This window comes from Natator depressus, chromosome 4, assembly GCF_965152275.1.
Source record: "Natator depressus isolate rNatDep1 chromosome 4, rNatDep2.hap1, whole genome shotgun sequence".
Classification (NCBI taxonomy): domain Eukaryota; kingdom Metazoa; phylum Chordata; order Testudines; family Cheloniidae; genus Natator; species Natator depressus.
The window spans coordinates 72377108-72396306 of NC_134237.1; the positions used below are offsets into that span (position 1 = coordinate 72377108).

Below are 19199 nucleotides of genomic sequence, written 5' to 3' on the forward strand. Positions count from 1 at the left end.
CTTAATGTTTTGTAAAAGGGATGAACACCTGAACTAAGAATTTATATGCCAACTTTCAGTCAAGTTATGGCTCCTTACGGCTGCTTTAAACACACTTAGGGCTTGATCCTGTTCCCACTGATATCAATGGCAAAACTCCCACTCACTTAAATGTGAGCAGAATCAGGCCCAAAAGATTCTGATGTTAATGAGCCTTCCTATAATGAAGTTTGGGGTGGGATAGGAGATACTAAGAATCCCGAGTTGATTTCTAACAAGATGTGCCTTCAAAAGAGGGAAAGCATATTAAAAAAGCAAGAAAAAACCCAATCTTCAGTAAAGTTATGTAGGCAAGTGTACAACAGCCACTCAGTAGTTATATCAGAAACTCTTAAGACCTTATTTACAAAGACCGTGTTTAACTTTAAGAAGGGGTTTAATTTCCACTGAAGTCACTGAAATGCACACACTGACTTAAACATAAGCACATGCTTAAGTGCTTTCCTGAATCAGAGCCAGAATGAGGAACTATAGTACTGACTACAGCTGTGTTTTAAAGAAAATGTTAAAACTGCTCTTCTTTCCAAATACTGGGTTTGTTTTCTATATATTCTATGTATCTCTGGACTCATTAAAAGGAATGAGTGACTTCTTTTTAATTGTAGAAGATTGATCAAAGTGACATTTCTATTTTTGCCTGCTGTTGAATTTTAATGCTTAATATATGTAACACTGATTGTCTTGACTTATCGACAGCTGATAATAATTAATACTTAGTTCTTATGCAGCATCTTTTGTCCAAATATCTCAAAACACTTTACAGACATTAAGGGTCCCAACCTGTACTCCCTGGACACCAAAGACTCCCAGTAACTTTATAGGAGAGTTTGGGAGGAACAAGGATTGAAGAATTGGAGTTTAATTAATCCTTGCAACACCTTTATGAGGTACTATATGTAAATATTATTGTACCTGTTTTGGAGATATGAATACTAAGGTATGGAGAAATCAAGTGCCTTTGCTGATATCTGAGAACAAGTCAGTACCAGAGCCTGGAATACAACTCAAGATTTCCAGTCCCCTCCTTTCGCTAATAGATAATTAATCTCAGATGAATACCTTTGCCAAATGTTCAGCTAAGTTATGTGAATCAGCGTTGCTCCATTTAATCCAGTTTACACCAATTTACACAAGCTGATATAGTTCTACGGGTAAAAATGCACACTGGTGCAAAGAGGCCATTAAAAGCATTCTGTACCACTTAACACTAGGGCTGATCAAAACCTTTTTTTTATTGCAAATTGGGGGTTTGTAATAGTTGTTTTTTGGGTTTTTTTGGTGATAAATGTCTGCTTTCCTTAGGCATTTTCTACATTGTTTTAATGAATGCCTGAAAATGGAAATATTTTAATTTGGACATGCCTGTGAGGTGTCTTATGGGAATTGTAGTTTGGTTCTTTCATGCTTCCAGCCAGACTTGATTTCTCATGATGCACCATCTTCCCATACCAAGATGAGAAGCCATGGTGTGTTATGGGAGAGATAATCTGACCAAGAAGCTGACCTATAAAGGCTGGGAGCATGAGAGAGCCAGACTTCAACTCCCATGAGGCACCACCATTGTGGCATTTCTGAATTGAAATATTGCAGTTTTCAGTTTAAATATTTTTAATTTTTTACCAAATAGTCCAAATTTTCCACAGGAAGAAATATATTTTCTAACCGGCTGGACAGAAGACCTATGGTGAGATTGTCCATACTGATTAACGTGGAATATGAGAATCAGGGTGGCCATGAAGGAGTGATTTTGGATTAACAACAAATCCAATACCCTTAACATGCCATGCACATAGGCAATTCAGCAGTCCATCCCTGTAGAGCAAAGCAAAGTTCTATAAGCACACAATTAAGAATAGAGAATATCTTTCAACCAGGTGAAATCTTAAAACACAGAAATACTACTATCATTGTAGCTATTATTAGTTGTTACAATTCTTAAGTGGATAAATAACAGATAGAAATGACATTATATCCAAACATTCAAACAAACATATTCAGCCATTATTACTTTTACTAATCTGAACCAGAAATTGCAAGTAAACATTTAGGCCCCAATTCATCACACCATATGCTTAACTGCCACTGAAGGCAACAGTATTTAAGCATATGTGTAAAGTGCTTTGCTGAATTGGAGCTTTAAATAACTAGGAATTATAATAATCTATCTAAAAAGAAATAAGTGGCTATTAAATCAAAATTAATAATTCTAAATGTACATTAATGGCTACTTGTTGAAAATGTAAATCTAATATCACTTTTAATATAGCATTTAAATGAATATTAAAGACATTAATTATTACACGAACATTAGACAGCCATTTATAGTTACATGACACTTCTGAATATCAGTATTATAATCTTTGTGTTAGAAGTGCAAATATCCTAATATTTATGGCCCAAAAGTTATTAACTCTTTGGTAACCCACCTTTGAGGAGGGAAAATCTTGCTCACTTGCTGCAAAATATTATTGCTAATTTGTTTGCCAGTGAATTTTGAGTAGAAAATAGAATTTCAGCTCAGCCCTCTTGGTTTTATAATTTAATACCAATATTACTTACATTATTAGTTTTACTGGTAAATCAAGGAGTAAGTTGCCAGAGTCCAGCTGTGACCCCAGGGCAGGAACTTTCTGCCTGCTGTCACCTTCTGACAGTTTAGGCTGTTAATTACCTCAATCAACTGGAATACAAGCTCCTCTCTGTCTGCCAGCTGGCAGGCTCAGCCTCAGAAACTGGCAGCCTGAGAAGATTTAAAACCTGTAACAAAGAGCTGCTATGTAAACAGTTTATTGTATAATACACAATGGCAACAGTAGAACCACATCAGTAATCAAAGGTAGGTTCTGCTATCGTGATTTGTTATGTTAGAAAAGATGTAAGTCCTTGTTTGGGTCTCATTCAGCCAGTAGAATGAAACCTGAGATGCTGAGGTGAAACTCAGTAGCAGCTGACGGATCTCAGACCCTTGTAATACTGGTCCCTAAATCCCAAGTATTTGAATTGTGAGGGTATGAGAGAAATACAGTGATTTGCTTAACAGATGAAAATAATAAGACAATACTTTAATTAGCAAGTGACATGGTAGCTGCCAACCAAAATTGAATTGCAAAATCATCTTTTGAAAACGAATACCAGATCCCATGAGCATAGAGTGTAAAATGAAGACAGTACCCACTGAGTCCTAGAAGTGGCACAAACCTCCCACAATGCTCCCTTGCTGAAGTACATTATGGGAAACCGTCTGTATTTGCATGTCAGAGAGATGTCAACAAAAATTTCGCCATGTCACTTGTAACTGGTTACAGTGACTATGTCTCTAACCAATTACAAAATCACAGTTGTAGCAGTAGTGTAGTTGGTCCCTAAGGTCATCAAGTCTATCACCTTGTAAGTCTATAATACATCCTTTGAAAAGGGAAACCACAGGATTAAAAGAAAATTATAAAAAAATAACCTTTCAGAAGAAGTCTTGTACTGACATTTTGGCCTGCATTTTTAGGGTGTGCAAATTGCCTAGTGTACACATCCAAGCTGGGAAAGCACTTATGTATCTAGGTATGTGCATACATAACCTGTAGTCTGTACATTAGCAGTGCTGGATTTGTGTATCTAATTTGGGTGTGCACCTACTCAGTCACACCTCTGTTTGAAAATGTGGATGTTTGCTATTATAAGTAGGCAAATCTGCATGGTTAGATCACTACAGTGGTTCTGCTGACCAGCAGTTGTAAACTATACCTTCATGGGGCCTTGAAGCTACATATTCAAGAAAACTGATGTGAATTTTAAACCACAAAGTAGAAAATAAGTGAAAATGTGACTTGTAGAAACAGTTGTAGTGGCTAATATTTCTGAGTGCCAATTGTGAAATATCATGTTTTATTTTCTCTTTAGGTTTTTAATGAGTTAAAACTGTCCATTCAAAAACTGGCGTAATAGTTAACGTTGCCTGGTTGGAGATGAACTTTAAAGAAAAGCAACTACCCCCACTTTTCTGCCAAGGTGTCAAAAAATTGTTAAATAAATCACACCTAAAGAATGCTAGGTTTTTGTCATTTACAACAACTCTTGGAAAGAAAAGGTTCAGCCTGCAGGAAAAGAAATGTGTATCAAACTACTCCATATAGAGTATAGGTGAGTACGAGCCACAACATTTGGATCCAATTCTAAACTTCTTCAAATGCCTGGGGTGTGGTCCAAATTCAAATAGCAGTCAGAGATGAGTCTGAATTGGAATACTGGATCTGAACCCCTTTGATCACTGGGGAAGTTTGAATCAAGAGAAAATATTGCAGCAGAAGACCCATCTTTATTATGAGCATGACTAAAATAAGTGACAGCAGCCTGAGAACACCCCTCTTCTCCTACTGACCAAAAGTTTACATAAGGCCCACGCCTCCCAGGATAGGGACTCCCAAATTATTAAAATAAAATGAACCTATAAATCACCTTGGGTTATGAAAGTCTTCTTGAGCCCCATCTTGGAACTCCTAAAGTTCTCTAATTGCTGGAGTGTCAGAGCCTTGAGCTAAATGAGGCTCAGTCTTGCACTTTTTATTTAGGTCAAACTCCCACTGAAGTAAATGGACCAAATTCTGCTCTGTTACAATGGTGTTATTCAGGATTTACACTAGTGTAATCCAAAGCAGAATTTGGTCTATTGACTTCAGTGTCTACAGGTGTAAAACCAGAATTTTCACATACATATAGCGTATTTCTAGGCTTAAGAGAACATTTTCCATGCTGTTATCTTATTTGCACATGCAAATGGTTGCTCATAAATTCTTTGTTTCCAATTTTGAAGGCTGTCTTAAACATTTGACCCCAAAATGAAATAAACTTCTTACAGGCGAGTACATGTCCTTACCCCTACCTTAACCAACACAAGGTACATTTCTTAGGGATTCTCCTCTGTGCAGACTTTGGCAGTCATCTTGACAGTTGCCTTTTCTGCAGAAATACTGGACTCTGTTTAACTACTTCACTGCTGGTCCTCCACTCTAGCTGCTTGTGTTGCTATATCACGTTGACATTCCACTGAAGCCAGTGCGAATGTCAGGAAGATGTACCTGGTATGTTTCACCAGCAGTTAAGCAATCAGTTAAACTGACTGGACTGGAGCTATTTTCAAGCAATTTTAACAAAAATTCTCATGGCATCTTTTGGATTAGAAGGAAAGCTCTTCTGTTTAATAGTGCTGCATACTTCTGCTGGATAATATTTTGTTTTAGTTGGCTAGAAGAGCAGCAATTACAGAGTCAATGGCTCACTGGCTGCTTTTAAGAAAGTAAATCTATTCTGCTTCAATGATTATAGTTCTAATAATCATTGAATCTCAAAAATATTTTTGTTTAGATTTTTTACATATTTTCCTGCAAGATAAATTATCAGATTTCCAGTTGACTGCTGGCATCAGAGTCTACATTTACAGTCAGCCAAGGGATTTGATTCCTTTTTTGCTTTCTACTCAGAGAAAATTCATTTTATTTTCATAAAAATATTTCATTGTATACTTCATATATAACTAAAATAACCATAAAACTTGAATTTAGCAGCACAGGCCTTGTTTTTCATATGATGTCCTGGTATCCCAAGTACTACTTTTGGGATGCTTGAAATGTCCTGTTTTTTCATATCATTCAGGTTTTTTATCTCAAATATCACTGTTTCAATCTTATCATATAGGGTGTGATCCTGTTCCCAAGGAATGCCAGCATTCCCATTAATTTCAGCAGGGCAAGATCAAACTTACAGTACTTGTTCCATCCCTATTTTTGTTCAAGGCCAAAAGCTTGTTATAATTTCTCAGGTGACAATATTGTGGTATGAGGTGGGTTAGGTGATGATCCCATCTAATCGAGGCAGAACTTCTGCTCTGGCCTTGCAAAGGTTGCAGGAGCAGTTGTGTACCTGGAGGCCTTTCTGTCCTTAATTTCCCTTTTCTTTGCAGTTGCCAGCACCATAGAGAAGAGGGAAGTGAAGGATAGATGGGCACAGGAGGAAGAAGCAGAGCTCAGACTTTCTTTGATCTGTTCCAGGTGGAGCTTTTCTGACCCAGGCATAGCAGATCAAAGAGAGGAGTCAGAATGCAGAGCACTTGAGTATTTCATGATCCTAAAAAATATTGCCACAATAGTATTCCAGTTTTTTATTTTGAAAATATGCTTACTTTACATATAACCTGACATTGCTTATTACTGGAACCAGATGATCAAAAGCTATTTATCCCATTATTTTATTCATCCCCTTCAGGAAAGAATTATCTCTACAATTTCTTACTTGTTGAATATGTACAACTTAAAATAAAGAGAAAAGCTAATAACAGATGTATTTATATCTTTTCTAATAGAAATCTATTTTAAATACAGTGGGTAGCAGAAAATTTTGTCTGCTGAATGGGGAAGTTTATAATTTTCTTCATAATTTAGGCTTTTATCTAAAAGAAAAAGAAATGTTATGTTCATAGCTCTTACGGTTGTGAGGAGAATCACGTGAAAATGAACTGAATGTAAACGGATGCAGTATTGTCTTCTTGAATCGACAGAACTGAATATTTCAAGAATAGTAGAGCAGTATAAAGTGACTAAAGTTCAAATCTTAGTCCAAATGCTCAGACCGCTACAAAAAAAAAGAGTGCTGTGTGCTTCACATATAGTTAGATAGCTGCCTGTCCCAAAGTGCTACAGCCTAAGGCCTCGGTCCTGCAAAGATTTATTCATGTGCTTAACGTTATGTACTGTGAGTAGACTCATTGATTTCAATGGAATATTTATTGATTTTGTTGGGATTACTCGCAATATGCAAACTTAAGCACATGCATTAGCATTTGGAGGACAGGTGCCTAGGTAGCAATGACTCAAGATTTGTCTCAATGAAAAGTCACAAGGGCCACAGGTTTTTGTTTTTCTTTTTCTTTTTCTAATGCAAATGAATGACAGCACCCTCAGGAAAATGGAGACCATTACCATCCTGCTGGGTCATTGGCTGCTTTCTGACTCAGAGAGAAGAGTGCCATCTACTGAATCATCAGCATCAGTTCCTGCAAGAGGTAGGCTTTCCTTGGAGATCTTTCATCCATGTACTGGCCAGGCAAGCTACCGCTTAGAGCATGAGACCTGACAAAATCATAATTTTGAATACAATGAAACTTTTAAATGAACTACTCATGAGGTGTTATACTTGTTTAAAATAATTCATGAATACATTTCCTTTGTACTAAATAAGAGTTCAATTCCGTAGACTAGAAAATGGATCTGAAAACCTCAGTTTGATACTTTCTTTGTAAAATAAAATATTATATAAAATCTGGAATTTTCCTTATCAGAACTCTTAAGTGTTGGGAATAAATAGAAGAGGAAGTGATTTTGTGCCACTCATTAACCTCTGTAATTGTTCAGTGAATTTGTTATAGAATCTGAAGCCTCTCACCTCTGGGTTACTGATTTGAATCTGGTTCAGGTTGATGATGACTGCAAGTAGTTATCTCTGATGCCATGTATGATATGAACTGGTTGCTTCAACCCAAATCCCATTACCCTAAAAACAGGTTACAGAAAAATTCTATTAATACTTTTTTTTTATTTTTGTGCCATACTACAAATCTATGATCATGAAATTCTGCATAATAGCACTTACTAATAAACTTTGTCATCACAACCTATTTTTTTCTTTAAAAGACCACATTTCTATGAGCGCTGGCCTCTAGCACCCATGAATTTTGGACAGTGTGTGTTTTGAAATCCAGATTTGAATTTTGTGGCTCAGGCTCATCTCCACTGTTTATTGGTATCTGTCTTCTTTAATGAGAAAACGGTACCAAAGACACTAGAGAGACAGGGCAAATACCTCTATATTTGACTGTGAGTAAATCATAGGTTTTGTGTAACCCCAGCATATGCTTTCTGTTCATAATCCACAAGGGACATATGCATTTTTACTGCAGTTCAGTGAATCCAAACATTTGACCAGGTAAAATTATTGGAGATGTCAGGGGGAAAGATATATTTGCTGTTCCTACTTTCACCTCATCCCAGAACATAAAACACTGTAAATAAAAGCTAATCTTGGCAAATCAAGCTGGAAAAGTCAGAATCAAGTTGTCAAAGTAATAAACAGTCCAATACAACTGACAATTCTCATTGTTAGGAAATAATATACATGTACATCAGCTGTGCAAAAGGATAGTAGGAGACTTTATAGTGCTGACTTTGGAAAAAAGAAGAATTAAAATCTGTGATTCTCTGTACTTTGTACAACTGCATTATGTTAAACTTCAAAAGGATGTCTTTTTTCACAATTTTCCCTATCTATTTTTTCTCATGAAGCTTGGGACAGTTCTAGTCAACATTTATTACTTCATGATGGACTGTAGGTACAACAGAGAGAGACTATAGCTTCAGAGATACTTCTTCTTCTTTGGTGGAAATGATAGTTGTGACTGGAAATGGTTCAAGATTCTTGTATCTGTTTGTATCTTTGTCATTCAAAACATCAGTCTACAAACAAAATGAAGATTTTCCCAAAGTGGATGTAAGTGTCATGACTGTGTTTGGTATCAAGACATATTTATGATGGATCAAACTGTTCCCCTCCGATGTTTTTGGACAGATTTTAGAATCAGCAGGTTAAGTTAACAGAAGTTGTGAATTATATCTAAATGGAATGTATAAACAAAAGTTAAGCTTATGCATGCAAGGGAATATTGAAAAGTTTGAATAATGCTGTAAACATATACAGTGCCAATGTTTCCCCTTCCTTTCCTTTATAATTCACTGGTCTTTTTTTTTCTTAGATAGATATGTGTCCAACCAGATATGTGTGTGTGGATTTATGCTTCCAAATGAAACAAAGCTGTGCAGTTGTTGTTCCCGAGCTCAACCACTTTGTGAAAGCACTTTTTCCCTGGTCCTCCTAGTGTATCTCCACTTTTCTGCAGCTATGCAGTACATCAAGTGCTTCAAGTCCAGTCTGTGTTTCTGTGTAAGTGCCTGGAGAATACCAGTTTAATTTAGAAGCAGCACAGCTTAGGTGTTTCTTGGTGTTTGAGATCATCACCTATGAAGTTCAGGTGATTACGTTCACAAGGGTATTACAGAAAAGAATGCAGTTAAAAAGTTTAGATTAAAGGAATCTCTCATGTTATTGATTGATTATTTCTTGTATTGTAATACACAGAGCCCCCAAGCACAGTGAGGCCCCCTTGCACTAGGCACTGTTCACACATGCAGCAAAAGGCAGTCTCTTCTTCTTGTAAATGAATTGTTTTTTTTTTTACCATTGCAATGGCACATGGAAATTTCAGTTTAAGCAGTCAGACTACAAACTATTCAGGACTGAGTTAAAGGCTACTTTGGAGGAAGGTGGTTGAGGGTGACAGAATCTGGCCATGGTGAATGGCTGCATGCATTCACTTGAGACATGTCTGGTGAACTGAAACAAGGGATGGGCAATGTGCAGAAAGGAAATGCTGCTCTAGTATTTGGTAGTTAAATGTGAACATATGTATGTGGGAGGCATTGTGGCCGATAGCCTGAGCACGGGACTGAGAGTCAGGATTCCTGTGTTCCGAATCTGGCTCTTTCACAGACTCACTCTATGTCCTTGGGCAAGTAACTGAAGCTCTTGCTGTGCCTCATTTTCTCCATATTTAAAAACGGTTGTGGCAATACTGTACTTACCTCCCTCCGGGTGGTGCTTTAGGAATCATCAGTTAATGCTCGTACAACACTTTGAAGTTAGGTTTTTGACATGTTTAAACAGAATTTAAACGTGATTAGACATTTATATAGATAATAAGAACATCCATGGTTACCTCTGATGAGATAAAAATGTCTAAGGGGTATAAATGCTCATGCTTCCTGGCATAACTAACTGCCTGGGATTAGGAAGGAACTTCCTCTATGGGCAGGTTATTACATAATTGCTTTTATGTGGTATTTTGTTCCTTCCTTTGAAGCATTTCATACCAGCGATTGCCTGAGACAGGATACTGGACTAGACAAACTGCTGGTCTTGTGGGGAATGGCAGCTCCCGTGTTGTGTTCCTGGGTCACCCTATTTGGTGCAGGGAAGTATATGTTGTACATCTCTGTCTCAATAAGGGCACCTACATGCCTTGGGAGAGTGGGCATGATGTATCTACTGTAAGCCTCCTCTAGGGGTTTTGCTGGAGGAAAGTAGCTTTACTTTCCATGGGGGCTGCATAAGTGTCTGCTAGTGTAAGCTGCAGCAGGATCAGCCACTTCCCTCATTCATCCCAGTCCTACTCACAAACTACTCCCCAGCCAGCCACCCTTTTCCCCTCCCCCACTTGTGGGGGAGGGCAGAACCCTGCAATTCCTTGGCAGAAGAGAAATTGTGGGAGCCTTGTATCATTGATTGAAATGTCTCTCTCTGGCCAGTTTTGTTACCATCAAGGTCTTTGCTAATGGCAGGGAGCACAGAGTCTAATGAATCTGGTCTGCAATGATCTCTGTAAAAGATAAGTATTGTCACCCAAAATAAAGTCCCCTGTTTCTAGCAAAAGCAAAAATGAAATCATTAGATTTTGGATTTACTGCTAATTAACAAGAATACTCCTCACAAAGAAAGTACCATTTTTTTCTTTGTCCTTGTAACTTTTTAAATATATATATAAGAACTTGTTGAAATAAAGGACTAAGTATTTCTTTTAAGTTTGCTATCGGACGGCTTGACTGACTTCTTTTTTTATTAAACCCATATTTTGCATTTCAGTGTCACATGAAATTCTTCATGTTCACTGTTTCTTCCTCTCTTTCTCTTTGTTCCCCACCTTTTCCTTTTCTTTTTAATATATATACACAAAGGAAAATAATCATGCATGAGAAATCCTAAAACTCTTCTGCTTTCCCTAAACAGCACCAGAGATTTACATTTTTATAAAGGGAGGGAGGGGTGGGGGAGAGAACGCTAACACAGGACAGCAGTGAAATTACGCAGATAAATTTTTGAGTGCTTTTATCTAGTAAACATCCTAATGATCAACTTCAAAGGCTGAAGAAAGAAGTCATTCCCTCTCTTGTGCCAGATTGAGAAAGAGTGGGCTCTTTTACATCTCATATGGGAGATATGAGGAGCCCTTTGAATGGATCATTGCTTTTTATGAGTAGTAATGAGGTGAGAAGTATTCTAGTGTGTGGCACAGGCCTTCATTAAAAAGCGTGAAACAGAATGGCTTATGGTTAAAAGGAGTAATTTGTTCTAACATACTTGCTAAATGGTGCTGTAACCATGCCAGGTCACTGGACTACATTTTCCATAGGGTTCCCGAATGCATTTATGTGCAATTATTCTGCCTGTACAGAGTTCAGAGATTTTTCCAAGGCTTGTGCTAACTAGTTGACAACACAAATTCCTTTACTGGAAACTGTTCTAAGTGGTACATTTAAAGAGGTGTGGAAGAATCCAGAAATTTTCTAATTCTGCTTTTTGTGCCTAAATTTTCTCATAAAAATCAGACTTCTACTGAACTAACATTAATCAATGTAAATAGACAAAAATACCTATAGGATTTACTGACCTAGTTTAAAAAAAATGAATAGGAAAACGATCCTCTCAGCCTCTTTGCCTGTTTTGTCAAACTGTGCCACGCAACTAGACTCCTTCACCTACACATATCAAAAACAATAAGGGGATATATCTTACCCCTGCTTTACAAAGAGCAGACAGAATTTCCAAAACCTACGTTCTACAAATTAGGTTTGTAAATCCATATATAGCCACTTAAATGAAACTGTCCCAATTTTCAAAGGTGCTGAGCAACCACAGCTTTCACTGAAGCCAGTGGTAAGTTTTGGTGTTCTTCACTCAGGCCACTTTTACTTTGGTGCCTAAATATGAATATGGAAGCCTAATTTTTAGGCATTGGGGTTTTAAAATTGTAATAACATTAATAATGGTTTTGCAACTGAACAGGCAACCGAGCTGTCAAATTCTTCTCAGAGATTTGTACAGTCTCATTGTCCCCATCTTATAGATGACAAGTTTACACAGCCTGTCAGTGGCAGAACTGGGAACAGACCCCATTCTACGGGCTTCCATTTCCCTGTTCCAGCCAATACACTGCTTTTCACATAATTTAGTTCACAGCATCTATGGAGAAAATGACTTTATCCCTTTTCATGCTGCCAAACATACCTAGTATGTTGAGTTCATGTGAGTGTTCAGTCCCATTACATGTACCAGGTAGAGCTAGCTGGGAACATATTATTAAATGTTTTTTTCAGAAAAATGCCAACTAACTGAAAGTGAAATTGTTTACTGGAAAGTGTTGATGCTGACAATTTTCTCATTTTGGAAAAAAATAGAAATTTCTGTAGAAAATGTTGAAATGCCCCTTTCTTAATATTTTCCAAATGAAAATTTCAGGTTTTTGGTTCAAGATAAAGTTTCATTTTGAAATTTAAGCTAAAAACATTATGAAATTATTTAAATGAAATTTTGCAATTGACTTGAACTGAAATTTGCAGGGAGCGGGGTGGGAGGTGAGTTTGTGAAAACTTTTGAGATTTTGACTTTTCATTCCCATTGGGATAGGAAAACTTTTTGAGAACTTGAAAATTTTCCGGAGATGGAAAATTGTTTCCTGCCCAGCTCTAGTACAATCCTGGCTTTCCAAAGATAAAGACAGAGAGAGAGAGAGACTGGCAACAATCAAATTGCTAAAGACACATTTAGGGCCAAATGCTGTTCTCAGAATTTATAAGAATTGCACATATGTAAATGAGGGGGAATTTGACCCACAATGTGAAGAAAGCTGAGTTAAAGTATGGATTTTTTTCTTTAACTTTTATTTTTTTATTATTTTTTTTTCATATATGAAAGAGAACAGCCTGGCACATATTAACCACATTTAGCATAACCGAGAGAACACATGAAGAAGAAATAGAACTGGGTAAAGGACACATGAAAATAAATCTTATCACAGAGTGTATCCCTCGTACACTACTTAGAAAACGTACCTGAGACATTAGCTCAGTTGTCTATTTCCCTACTTCATTATCAGGTACACAAGACCCTGGTGACTTCATATTAATCCGTAACTGCCAGGGTCACCCCTCAGGGCCAAGTTTGGAAAGTTTTATTTTAAGACTATTATAGGAGAGACGGGGCAAAGGGCGAAGGAGTGGTTGGGCAGAAGCTTCTATATAATTTGAACAATTGTTTTTTATTTTTAACAGAGGATAGTATAGCTTATTTAATCTTTAAACATTTAGCCATTTGCCCACAGCAATGTGTATATACTATACTGTATATTGTAGCAAAAATAATATCGTACCTTGCATTAAGCTTCTCCTGTGGAGTAGATGTTTATCTACTTTTTACAGATTGAAATCCCGAGTGGTTGACGGAAAGTGAATAGGAGATCTGGACAGTGCAGGACTATGACTCCTAGTTTTGTCCATTAACACCTGCTCCCTTCCTAGACAAAGATATGGAAAAATATTCAAAGACCTCAATTTTCTTACATGCTATTAGACGAACCTGGATTGCAGTGGAGGGCTAAAATAATACATCTGACAGATAATCTCTGCTACTTGTTCACTGAGGAGACTTGAATGAATATGACATGATCTTACTTTGTCTGACACTGAAAGATGTGTCTGGGATAAATAACAGGAAAAGTATAGGTTTCAGAGTAGCAGCCATGTTAGTCTGTATCCCCAAAAAGAACAGGAGTACTTGTGGCACCTTAGAGATTAACAGATTTATTTGAGCATAAGCTTTTGTGAGCTACAGCTCACTTCATCGATGAAATGAGCTGTAGCTCACGAAAGCTTAGGCTCAAATAAATTTGAGGGCTGTGGGCCAGAAGCAGGGGAGTCTCACTCTAGCCCTAGAGTGGGAAGGGCTAGCTGCCTGAGAGCAGATACCTGCAGTGGAACAGTGCTGGGGAAGGGCAAAGGGAACTGGGAAGCTCCAGCCTGGTAAACCCCCAGGCTGCAGGCCTTGGTAAAGGCCCAGAAAGGCAGCCTGGGAATAGGCAAAGGCAGCAGGTCCCTAACCCCTTGCCAATGATGAGTGGCCATTACAGACTGCAGTCTGCCCCAGTGAGCGGGGCTAGATGATGACTGGCAGTAGCCACTGAGGCAAGGTGGGTTTAGAGGGTTGGGGGTTCCCCTGGGAGGGGAGACCCAGAGTGTGGAGGCACTGCCAGGGGGCAGCACCCCAGGGTCCAGGAGGGACATGGGGCCAGCAGCAGGCGAGACACCGGCCTGCAGAGGGCACTCCAAAGGCTGGGAAGAGCTAATTCCCAGATGACCAGCAGGAGGCACCATGCCAGTGAGTCTTCGCCTCGCTACAGCCCTCAAGGACCTTCTGCAAACTTGCTGAGATTAAAATATTTTGGGACAACCTAGCTAGTGTGGTATAGAGGAATTCCTTTTATCTGTTTCAAGTAAATGATTCTCTGTTCACAAAAATGGAAAATTGACATTATTTGAGGTCCACTCTTAGGACACAGATCAGGTCCAGGGTGTGCCCAGATGTGTGGATTGGGGCTCAAAACTTCCTGCATGAATCCTGTAGTAGGTATGATGACATGCGGTAGTCCTTTACAACTGTTGTATATACAGCATATGGTTGTAATCTCCCTCTTGTAACACACAGAGCATTAGAGTCCCCAAGTGTTTCAGAAAGGAAGTTGTAGGAAGCTTGATGAGGTGAAGGGGTCTAGATTAGAAGCGATGAGGGGAAGGGGTCTAGATTAGTTTTGTATTTTTCCTTTCCTGGGCTTGCAGTTAAAGTGAACAGATTTGAATAACTTTGTGTTTGGATGGGGCATCTTCTAAAATTGAGCAGCTTATTTCTTCACCTATTAGCATCCCCAAAGTGTGGAGCACAATGATAAAAATCAGTTATGTAACTAGCTAGAATTGTTGAAATGGACACTTTTCAATGGGAAATGGAAATGAAATACAGTTTTAAAAGATTTGTTCAAGCATCTAATACAAGAACAAGGTGGCAGTCAATTAACAAGAAAAGTAGAAAATTTTAAACTGATACTAGGTAATATTTTTTCACCTATGACATAATTAGTATGTGGAACTCACTGCCATAGGATATCACTGAGACAAAGATTATGACAATTCAAAAAACGATTTCACATTTCTATGGATAATGAGAACATCCAGATTTATATTAGACTGGACTAAAAATGTTTCAGCGCATAAGGCATCCTTTAACTGATGGGAACTAAAGGCTTGTCTTCACTACCAGGGAAACTTGACCTAAGTTATGGTGGATAACGTAGCTGGAGTCAACATAGCTTAGGTCAACTTATCCCGGTGTCTTCACTGTGCTGCGTTGATGGGAAACACTCTCCGGTTAATGTACCTTAATCTTCTCGGGGAGCTGAAGTACCAGGGTCGAGTGGAGAGTGCTCTGCGGTCGATTTAGCTGGTGAAGACCCTCTAAATCGACCCCTGCTGCATCAATTGCAGCAGCATTGATCTCCCCATAGTGAAGAACAGCCTTAAGAAGAAACTTCCCCTTTGGAGAGCTTATTCCATAATCGCTTATTTTGATGATTCTAGTACCTTCTTCTGAAGCATCTGGGACTGGCCACTGTTGAAGACATGATCCTGTTGTTAACTGAGATGGACCACTAGTCTGATCTGGTTTGAGAATTTCTGTGTTCAGAACTTTCAGATGTTAACTTTAAAACAATTTTATAAATTTGGACAGCCCTAGGAAAGGAAGTTAAATCTGGATCCAGCATGAAAGCTGGGGAGATGTAATAGCAATAAATGTATTGCCTGTGTCCTGGAGCAGCAATGTACAAGTGTATTTATTACACTCTATTCAGACTACCAACACAACAAGGGTAAAATTCTGATCTGCTAAAAGTGAATTATAGTGGTAGTTGGTTGAGCTGTCACTTCCAGTAAGACCCTCATTATTCAAATATTTTTGTTTTTAAAATGCCTAAAGCAAAATCATTGCTAAAAACAAGTAAGCTTGACCCTTTATCTTTTAATCCGTGGCTGTGCCTTTGAATTGCAGCACATATGGTACAGTATGTTACAACCAGCTTCTAATTGAGTACCCTGAAACATGGTACTTAAGGTCAACAAAATCAAATGAGGACAGAGCAACAGTCTTAAATCTAAGGGATATATTCTCCTGTTTGTGGGTGAGTACAGCTCCATTACTATTAATAAGAGTTATATTCCTGTATCCAGAAAAGAATATGTCCTTATCTATCACGGTTATATACTAAATACCAATAGTGTTCTTTGTGCTGTCTGTTACATAGAAAAGGAAAAGTTTCCTGTCCCAAATACCTTGAAATCTAAAGTATACAGACAATACAGTGCAGGCAGAATACAATGATGTTTGATATGTACACTTTTGTCTTACAATGTAACTCCTTAATTTTTTTTCAATTGTATTTATTTTAAATGCAAATATAAATTAAGGTTCTGAAAAAAGTTGTGCATCTATAAACACTGTTATTTTAAACAATTTTATTTACAGTTATTGGCTCCATTATGGAGCAACGAAACATTATTTTTAACAAACATGGAGTGGGTGTAGGGCATAATTTAGTGAGAAGGGTCTTATTGTTAGGCACTCTTCAATAAATAATCATGTTAACCTACATACAGTCTTTGACAGCAGTACGTGCTCTATTTTTTTTTTAAACTTTGGTTTTGTGAATGTCCTGCTAAAAGAGCTGTGACCTTTTACACATCAAAAGCTTGATCCTGCACCCATTGAAGTCAATGGAAGAGCTCTAACTAACTACAATCATGGAAGATGAAGACTCTACTGTATATACTGAACAAATTGTGTAAACAATACTTTTAAATAACTTCCATGGGCTGATTAAAGGTTCTCATGTAAATTTTGCTCTTTTAGGAAGCTTTTTAATCAGTATATCTCTTTTACCATTACATAATGACAGGTTTCAGAGTAGCAGCCGTGTTAGTCTGTATCCGCAAAAAGAAGAGGAGTACTTGTGGCATCTTAGAGACTAACCAATTTATTTGAGCACAAACTTTCGTGAGCTACAGCTACTCCTTTTCTTTTACCATTATTTATCAAACTATTTCCATATCAGGGCCGATTTGTCTGAAGTTTCCTGACCCTCTGCCAATCACAATCTAACCTTCAAAGGAAAGAGATAACCTCCCAGCAGGAAAAGAGGCAAAGCTAGTGCTCTTTTAAAACAAAGCAAAACAAAAAAGAAAGGGGGGAGGAGGAGAAGAAACCAATCAATGAAACAAAAGTAGTAAAACTCAAGAAGAGAGTGCAAAACTGCAACTTTTTTTTTGAAAGGGCGGGGGGGGGGGAGGAATGCAGACCAGAATTTACCTGATTACTTCTGTGCAGGAGAAGCTAAAGTGAGATCTTTGGTATCTAGGTCCCATGAGCTGGAGGGACCCAGGTGCCGCAATGAATAAAAGCAGTAGCAAGATAAAGTCACCTTCGGTTGGTGATTGGGAAGACATTGGGGAACAAGGATTTAATCAGCTTGGGGATGGCCTACGCGTCAGCAATGGGGAAGCTGAGAATATCTGTCTACACTTGGAATCTTTTTGCTTTTCATTACGGCTGAGTGAAAATTGGAATTTCTGTCCCATGGGAAATTCTGATTTGGACATTTGTTTTCATCCTGAATCCGTTCAAAATGTCAACATATCAACATTTCATGGGGGTGAGGGGGGAAGTCCTCAAATTTAGACTCAGAAATGTCAAAACATTTTGTTTCGTGCCATTAAACTGCATCTGCCACAGGTGCCTCAGTGCCTGCCTCCGGGGCATCGTAGTTCAGGTACCTTGTGCCCTTATTCTTCCCTATGGACAGGAAATGTCAAGGGTACATTTCCTGTGATGCACTGCAGTCATTTGGCTTCCATGATGCACGATGCAGCTTAGTCAGAAGGGAGACTGCAGTGTATCATTGGAGATGCAGTCCAGCCCAGGAACCCAGCCCATAGGAAAGAATAGGAACATAAAGCACACAATCGTCAGTTCCTATGACACATTATTTAATGTCAATGGATTATCAACATTTTTCAGAAAAATAAAAATGCCATGACCTCACCACCTCCTCTGCACCAAGCAGGGGACAAGGTGCATGGAAGAGAGCAAACTAATTAATGAGCTCTATGAAGCATCACAAGAGCCCTGCATTAGAATCCCCACTTTACAAATGGGAAACCAAATGACCAGAAAGCCTTGATGAATCAGCAGCAGAGCCATGGTCCAGTGCTCTGAACACAAGACCATACTTCTTCTGATGAATTCAATGACAATGTTAACAGCAGAGGTCCAATGGGTCCTTGAGTCAGAAGGACAAAGAGAGAGTATGAAATGAGTGAGGATGTCTGCAAACCAAACATTGCAACCATAGAATAAACACCAACATTTGTACCACTTTTAGTTTTGTGAGTCCCCAAGTAGCATTTTCTCATTGATAATAATTAGTCTCATTCTATATAGCATAACTAAAAACTTTTAGTTTTTTTCCTAAAATGAGCTTCCTGAACAAGTGAGTTTACCAGTATTTACTAACTCTGGGGTAGGAATGTTTTTTTATCTAAATTTCTAGCAGCAGCTGGCAGAGTAGACCTAAACTGTAGTCATTAAACAACAAATACTGTGTTATGAAATGTTAAAAATAGAGTATTATCCTTGATTTTTGTTTTCACATTTGACTTTCAGATGGGTCACTATAACTTCTATTTTGGTATTAAAAGGGGAAAAAAATCCCAGTTTGTATCTTTAAAGTTCTGGAATGGTGTAAATTATTACAGTGGTTTTACATTTTCATGGGATCAAGGCAACAACAGTAAGCTCATAAAACAGATACCACTAATTATGCAGAGGAGAAGTCATAAAGTCACTGGTAGAAGCATGTTTTATATTCATGAACACATCATTAAAATTTTAAGACGCCCTATCAAATTCTACATTTTAATACTATACCCAACAGCCTTAAACCCTCCCAACAAGAAAATCGGATTGCTTAATGATCATGTTTGTCACACAGGTTTTATATGTCTGCTCTTGAAGCAGATGTGGACTTTTTTGTTGTCAGACAGTTTTTATCACTGGACAATTAAAAATAATTTTTATCCCAACTATTTTATAAAAATAAAATTAAAGGGTCAGAAAATCTAGGCACATTTAAC

General features: G+C 38.0%; 1 long non-coding RNA gene across 1 annotated transcript; it reads left to right on the forward strand.

The window, feature by feature from the left end:
* Positions 1-169: 169 nt before the first annotated feature.
* Positions 170-16432, forward strand: LOC141985879 (uncharacterized). Its single transcript, XR_012639046.1, has 5 exons — positions 170-926; positions 3934-4173; positions 6978-7087; positions 8364-8568; positions 16063-16432. It is a non-coding gene; the product is annotated as an uncharacterized LOC141985879 (long non-coding RNA).
* The last annotated feature ends 2767 nt before the right edge of the window (positions 16433-19199 follow it).